Raw genomic sequence first — 8,133 nt, 5'->3', positions numbered from 1 at the left:
GTGAAGGTAAAAATCTTGTAATGGGGTCTAAAAATAAAAATTCTCAAAATGGTCGGAGATAACTTTATATCAATTCTTTTGGCTCTTTCAATATGCAAAATCGATTAAATGATAAAAAACAAATATAAATTATCGCAAATATGAACGTGAGATACGGATTTTTTTATGTTTTTACAACACACCGGTAAACTTTTTTTTAAAGCAAAATATCACTATAAATCACATCAATTTCACATCAAATTATATTTTAAATCTTTCATTGAATACACTGTCCTAGTTTTTTTCAACTTCAAAATGCAACAGAGACGGGACTAGTCATTCCTACCTAACTCGGGGCCAAGGAATTCAGTGGTGATAACCATTTTTCTTAGTTGGCTCATGACTTCATACAAAAAAATTTTTTGAAGTTTCCATTTTTCACTATTCTGGGAGATGATGTGTTTATCAATCGATTATTGTGAAAATTGGTATTGGGGGGTTTTTTGACACGAGAAAACCAAATCTGGCATTTATTTCAAGATCCAATCATATTTGAATACATTTTCCGTACAAAAAATCGAAAAAATCACAAAGAATGTGGAGTTTCATCACCTTCTCAACCAAATATTAAATATTCTCCCCGAAAATCACATAAATGATTTATAGCTGTCTTAAAACAAATTTTTTGCCAGCATCCAATCAATTTAGTTAAAAAAAATATGATTTTCCTCGCCAAAATTTATTTCCTTTCAATTTTTTTCGAATATTTAACCCTCAAACGCACATCTAGATAACAGTTGGGGTAAACACCTTGGTAGCCTGGAGGGCATTTAGGTGGAGGAGTTGGTCCTGGTGTAGTTGTTGGCTCATAGCAGTTGGGGTATTCACCAATCAATCCAGGTGCGCAACGTGGTCATGGAGTTGTTGGAGGTGTTGGCTTGTTGCAGTTTGGATAAACTCCTGAATAGCCTTGCGGGCATGGTGGCAATTGACAATTAGGGTACACGCCTACTTTTGGTGGTTGACAAACAGAAGCTGCGGTTGTGGTTGGTGGCAAGTATGTGTTCGTTTCGCAGTCTGGGTAGACTCCAAATGTGCCTAAAATTATTAAAAAACATTTCTCAATCAATGGATATCACACGAGCAATTAAGGAGGAGCAATAACATTGAATCTCCAAAACCATAATTGAACAAATCGGGATCAAACAATGAAATAAATATCAACACTGTAAACTGCTTATGTTGAATCGGTCAGAAAATAAAAAGTATCGAATGTTAAAAACTGTAAAACCGATGATACTGAAATTTAATCCTTTCGGATGTTTTAATATAATAATTAAAATAATTGGTTGGTCATCGATTTCACGGGACAAACATTCAGTGCAAAAGAAAGCCATAACAAGAAAGTAAAATATGCTGAGTGAAAACTCCAATGGAAGCGCGAACTACTTCGCTTCGTCGCTGTGATGTATAGGGGAGAGTCACGTAGGTTGAGACGGGTTTTGTTTTTTGGTCAATTTTTTTTACTTATACAATTTATCAAGGAAAGTTATATACCGTTGGAAAGGTACTGTTCCGGGCTACAGCTTTGCCCAAAGAAGTAGTTGTGTTTCTCCAAGAACACAAAAGTTTTGGTCAATTTTCCAAACATATGATTTTTGGCCCCCCAAAAATTTGGCACGTAGGTTGAGACACTATGAGTAATTGAAAATGGGTTGAATAAAATAAAGTTTAGACGCCATATTTTGAGTGGTTATTGTTTTTTTCTTTATTATGAAGGCCTCCGCCACAAAAAAAATGATAAAAAAGTTGACAATTTCATGAATTCTTAATCAATCCGTGAGATCAGCATCAGAATCGCAATTTTGACAAGTTTAGTAACTGCGTGTCATATGGACGCATTTAAAATGAAATAGCCGCTTGCAATTATTACATTCAATTGAGTTCGATTTGGTCAATTTTGATGGCACATTTTGCATGCAGATCGTGCAAAAATCGATATCCTCGTCCGACGTTGATGATGATTTTTTCTTTGCGGCCCGTGTTGGCTGTGATCACTTTTTGGGTGTTGCTTTTGGCGATGAGCCCTTTCGCTTTATTGCGCCTTTCTCCTTCTTTTCTGCAGCCTCGATACGTTTTTGTTGGTTTTCCTTGAGTTTGGAAACACTTTCAGGTGATGTTAGAACTGTGCTCGTTCCTGGCTTACGGCCACGATTTGATTTCTTTCGCGGTGAACCTTGTTGAACTGGACCAATATCGCTCAGTATTGACGACAAACTTTCGGAACGAGAGCCCATTGATGTGGTTGATGTTGATGCCACAGATGGTGCGGCCGATGTTGTTGCCACAGATGGTGCGGCTGACGTTGTTGCTTCTGAAGTTGACACTTCAACGTTTAATCCCACGTCAAGTTCGCTTGTTTCAACACAAATTCGTCGTTGATCTTCTTCAGTGTGTTTTTTGCATGCAGAGAATGTCGATAAATTCAAAGAAAAATGTGATAACTTGAAAACAAATCACTTTACACGAACGTCAAATTGCAATTCCGAACACAAACAAAGATAAAATGACATTTCTGGTGTTTTCCCACCAAAATACATAGCGTCATATACTGTCTCAACCTACGTGACTCAAAGTGTCTCAACCTACGTGATTTGCCGCCATATAGGCATGACGCTGTATTTTTGGTTCAACACAAGATATGTTCGGAATTTCTTCGGATTTTTAAAATACAACAAAAACTGTAATGTAAATGTCATGCTCACCTTTTTGTACCACAAAAAATGGCAATTTTTTTTACTTTGGTCAAATTTTTGAAATCACTTTTTTCCGAAATTTTTTTTGGGTGCTCTGGCTCACATACAAGGAGTGCGTGAAAACACGTCAATACACTACGAAAAGTTTACTAACAATGATTCAACAACTTGACAGTACAAATAACATGTCTGCCAGCTGTCAAACAAAAAAATTTCGGGGTGTCTCAACCTACGTGCCGTCTCAACCTACGTGACTCTCCCCTACTTTAAACGAAATGGTTTGGTTTCGGTTCACTTCACTGCATGAAATGATAACTAACAAAATGAACTGATTATTTTAAGTATTGTAATGATATTCTAACTTTCAATATATTCAGGATTTCCCGATTTTAATTTTTAATCCCTTCAGTTTCATAGTGAAGCTTATTGTAAGGGCTGTAAATGTCGGATATTTAACAATTCTGTAGATAGTTTGTCGATCTTTTTTTCGAAATTTTAACAAATACAAAAATCGATATATTTATAATATATTTCGAAATTTCGGAAACAGCGCACCTATAGCAGATCGTATGAATCGGTGAATCAGATGTCCTCTATATCATACATTAGATTTAGATAGATATATTACAGCTATTGATATATCAATAATAAATAGCGCCTATTTATCGCATCTCTTTTTGCTTCTTATTAATTTCACACAATGACACCATTGCTTTGTCCAGCATACACAGCGTCCGTGCGAAGAGATGTGTTAAATAGACTCTATTTTCTTGTTATATATATTTTCGATGTAATGAAAATTCCTCATCTTTTGCCGCTATCCATTCATCGATCCATTTTCGCATTCCTTCAGAATTTCGAAACGATATCTCAGACAAGCCCATTTGCATTGATCGAAACAAGTGGTAGTCAGAAGGGGCAAGGTCTGGAGAGTACGGGGGGTGATCAAGCCGATCCCAACCGAACGCCTCTATCTTTTGTTTGACGATGTGTGCTCGATGTGGCTTAGCATTGTCGTCGTGAAACAAAACTCGATGGTGTTTTCTCGCTACCAACGTTTTGTTCAATGCATGCGCCAATTTGTTCAATTGTTGTCGATAGCGTTCACCAGCTGGTCAGCTGTAACCGTTTCACCTTGTTTTAGCAGCTCATAATAAACGATACCTTTCTGATCCCACCAAATGCACAGCATGACCTTCTGGCAATGAATGTCTCGTTTTGGTCGCAACGGTCCTGGTTGGCCTGGATCAACATACGCTCCTTTTAAAACATATTGAAAATTAGTGTCAAATGACGTGACTTTCACGTGAATATGGTTATAGTATGGTCCGATGCGTTACAGTAAGAGTTACGATATCTCTTATCAATCCTTTATAATTAATTGGCACACCCATTACATATTTGTTTAAAATTGTGTTCTCTTTCCATCTATGATAAAAAAAAATCGTTATTCAGGCATTTTTTCGAGAAAATTACAATTTTTCACGATTTTTTCTTATTTTTTTACTATATGGTCATATGTGAATTAAAGGTCCTCACAGGATTTTTTCCAAAAAATTTTTGTGGTAAGCTCAAGAGGAGCTCAATACCTTGCCAACAAGTTAATAATTACGTTTTTCGCTCGAAAAACACCCGGTATATCGTAATCGATAAATGGTAAAAAATCGAAAAATATGACACATACCCAGATATGACACATACATCACAAATTTAGTCCCCAACAAACTACTACTAGTACAAACTAGTAGAATCTCGGACACTTTTCGATCGATTCCAACAATTTTTTTTTTCAACACTATCTACCCTAACTCTAGTTTCCGACTATGTCATTTTTTTGAAAATTGTCTGTCGTTTGGGTGGTCAAAAATGGACAAAACCAAAATTTTAACTTTTTTTTTGAAACGGCACCTAGCGGTCAAATTTTTTTATTTTTAAAATTTTATGCAAGATTCTTTCTAGTGGGCCCAGACGCTATCTAAATATGGTGGTAACCCATCCCCACGACTCTCCGTTCCGATTTTCGTTTCTTTACAGTATATATAGAGTGACGCCAAAATACATATCACATATAAATACGTGTATATGTATGCTGGTATTGCGTCACTTGGGGGACTACCGTCCTCGTGATAATAAAAATGGCTTAAGTGTGGCACCCAACATTTATATGGAATCGGATACGCTCGCCCAAGAAGAGTTGCAAACAAATTTAAAGTGCGAGAATTTGTGAGGTTCATTTCCCAACTCTGCATCAAATCCTGTGGAATTATTATTAATTATTTTTTTTGCTCACTATTATTGTGATAATTTCTTCTTCATCCGCATCAAATATATGACGCATACTACAAGGAAAATAGCATTGAACAAAAGAAGCACGCATGCCACCATCTCTTGTAATATATATATGCATGCTTCTATGAGTGGCCGAAGATGATGAAACCAAAGAAGGATAAGAATATTATGCGTCTACGCACGCATCAGATACATACATCAGTTACATACATATGTGTTTGTGTACTTCATGTCAATTCTTTATTATAGTGTTAGTTGTGTTTTTGTTATCAAGAAAACAGCATCGTAATTTGGGAATACTTTATAGTATTCAATACTGAGATTTAATAATGTACAAAATAATTTTCATTTATTTCGTCTTCATGACGGTTAATACCAATGACTGGAAAATAGAAGCCAAACGATTCTACGATCCAACAATAATATGTGAGACCAATTATCAGGCCAGACCTGTTTGTGGTTCAGATGGTTACGATTATTCTAGTCGTATCTTCCTCAGGTGCGTACAAAAACACCAATATGGAAAACGTGTGAATTTACAAATGAGACATGACATGGCCTGCTGGATATGGGAACGATACGGAATTGAAACAAGCACACTTTGTTTTGTGAGTAAACTTTGAATTGATTCAATTTCAACAGAATAACTCTGGGAATAACTTCTTAATTTCGTAAAAAAATTTTTTGCAGATTATAGTGATTCCCTTTGTTCTACTCATTGGTTGGTGCCTGTGCAATTGTCAAGCTAAAAAATTGCGTAGAAGAAGGACAGCAAAGGCAAACGTTTTGATTTAAACTACTCTGACGAATTCTAGTTCGTAAAAACGAAGCATCGCTTGGAGCATTTATAGTTTTAAGGAGTGGAAACTTTGTGAACTGGGTCATATTTCTTTTTCAAAAATCAGTAATACACAGAGCTCAACAGCAATTGAAGGCATCCATCAAACAATTGTAACGACTGGTTTGAATGAATTCAAAACGTTTTAGCTATTACAACGTCATTTGGTGAAAAGTGATGAATTGTTTTTTCAAGGGGCTTACGACGGTCTCTAGTCAGTTGGCTGACTCGTGAAAATGTCAATCTGTTTATTTTAAAATGAATTACAATGACGAATCCGAAGATGAATAATATCAATTTTATTGGATAGAAGAAGAAGAAGAATTTCAAACGATTTTTTTTTCAGTAAAGGTGATTTTGAGCAGGGTGGTAGATAATGTTCAATCTGCACAGAGAAAATAAGTTGGTAAATAGAACTAAGTACAAACCCTTATATTTGTCTTCGAAAAAAGTCACCGAGTGATATTCATTTGCTGCAAATCCATATTCGAAGAGATATCATAGGAAAAAAATGTGTCAATATTTCTGTTTTAAATTTGTATATCCATTTTATTTGCTTTTTCTTTTGCTGTTATGGCAAATAATTAACTTTAAGATTTATTCTCCATCATTGTTGTATCATATTTTTAACTCTTGATATTGTGGTACGAAATAAGAACGTTATCAGCAGTCTAGAGAAAGTAATATGTAATATGATCAAATATGCAAGGTCGTGGGCTATTCGAAGCAGAGACGAGAACGAATTTCTTTTTTTTCGAAAACGAAAAAAAGATAAGATGCTAACTTAAAAGTACCTGTCAATGTGGCATTAAATAATTAACCTTATACAGTTTTGAATAAAAAAACGGTCTTTTTCCTAAAAACAATAACAAATTATCAAGTTGTTTGCTTCAACACATTGTGTTTGCAGTGAATTAAATCAGACTAATTAAGTGCTTGGGAAGCAAAGTTGCTATTCTATGTTAAATCATTCTATGCGCGCGATATCTGTAGATGTTATTTCAATTTTATAATCTTTGGACTATTGCCTCACATGTATCGTTTTGTCCGTGTACTAAACAATTTCCTATGGTGATCTATTCAAATAAAATGGGGAAATTCTTGTTTAAAATCGGATTTTTTTTGTCAAAAATGGGGAAATGCGTGATAAAAATCGGAAAATCGCCATAATTATAAAACCATAAGTTCGAATTTGTGATTTTTATATGAAAAGTGTTTCGGAAATTGATTGTACCTCAAAATTAACGTCAGATTCGGTTTTGTCGTGCCAAAAAACCTCCAGGGAATTTTTGTGAATTTGAAGAAAGTGCTTGAAATTTTTCAAAATTCGATTTTTTTTAAAAACTCCTGGATCTGGCGCAAAAGAGAAATTCCTGGGTCTGGCGCATTTTTTTTCAAGCCGTTGTCATAGTCGTGTTTCTATAACCATCCTACAGAGGTTATGAGGGTACGATTTTTGATTCTCCCAAAAATGTCAAAATCGAACCACTCTACATGATTTGGCAAAGGGTTGCATAAATTTCTCGTAAATTTGTACGTGAGTGAATTTATGGTTTTATATTTATGGAGATTTTTCCATTTTTAACAAGCAGTTTTCGATTTTTAGCAAGCATTTCCCCATTTTAACAAGAATTTTCCGATTTTTATCAAACATTTTTTGATCGCTGACAAGCGATTTTCCCATTTTTAACAAGCAATTTTCCGATTTTTATCAAGCATTTCCCCATTTTTGACAAAAAAAAATCCGATTTTAAACAACAATTTCCCCATTTTTAGAAGAAAAAAAAATCCCATAGTTGACGAGCGTTTTCCCATTTTAAACAAGCAATCCCCATTTCTGGCAAGCGATTCCTATATGCCAATAGATATGTTATGTGTGTGCACTCTATTCCGAATTCTGATATTCAAAAAGTATGTTGTAGAAAAGAAGTGTATTAAATGTTTTTGGTTATGCTTAGTTTCGAGTGGTGATGCAAATTAAAACGGAAAATTATCAAGAAAGCACAATTATTATATCTAGATATCAAATATTTTGTTATCATGTAAATTGGATCAACAATTCATTTTCAATTTAGCTAACAATGTGTCTATCTCAGGATCAGTCAAAGTCACAAATTCATCGCCATATTCGTACTCATCTAAGATCTCGATACAATCTTCATGTCTTTTATCATGTAATTACATGAGAGTCAGCCGCCAGAAGCGATAGCTTCAATGATGCTGAATGAATGTTGGCTCAATGTGGATGAGAGAGATCATTTTAATTGAACT

The sequence above is a fragment of the Contarinia nasturtii genome, unplaced genomic scaffold (genome assembly GCF_009176525.2).
Source record: "Contarinia nasturtii isolate CC-2019 unplaced genomic scaffold, AAFC_CNas_1.1 Cnas_scaffold_1037, whole genome shotgun sequence".
Taxonomy (NCBI): domain Eukaryota; kingdom Metazoa; phylum Arthropoda; class Insecta; order Diptera; family Cecidomyiidae; genus Contarinia; species Contarinia nasturtii.
Note: the sequence above shows the minus strand (reverse complement) of the source record.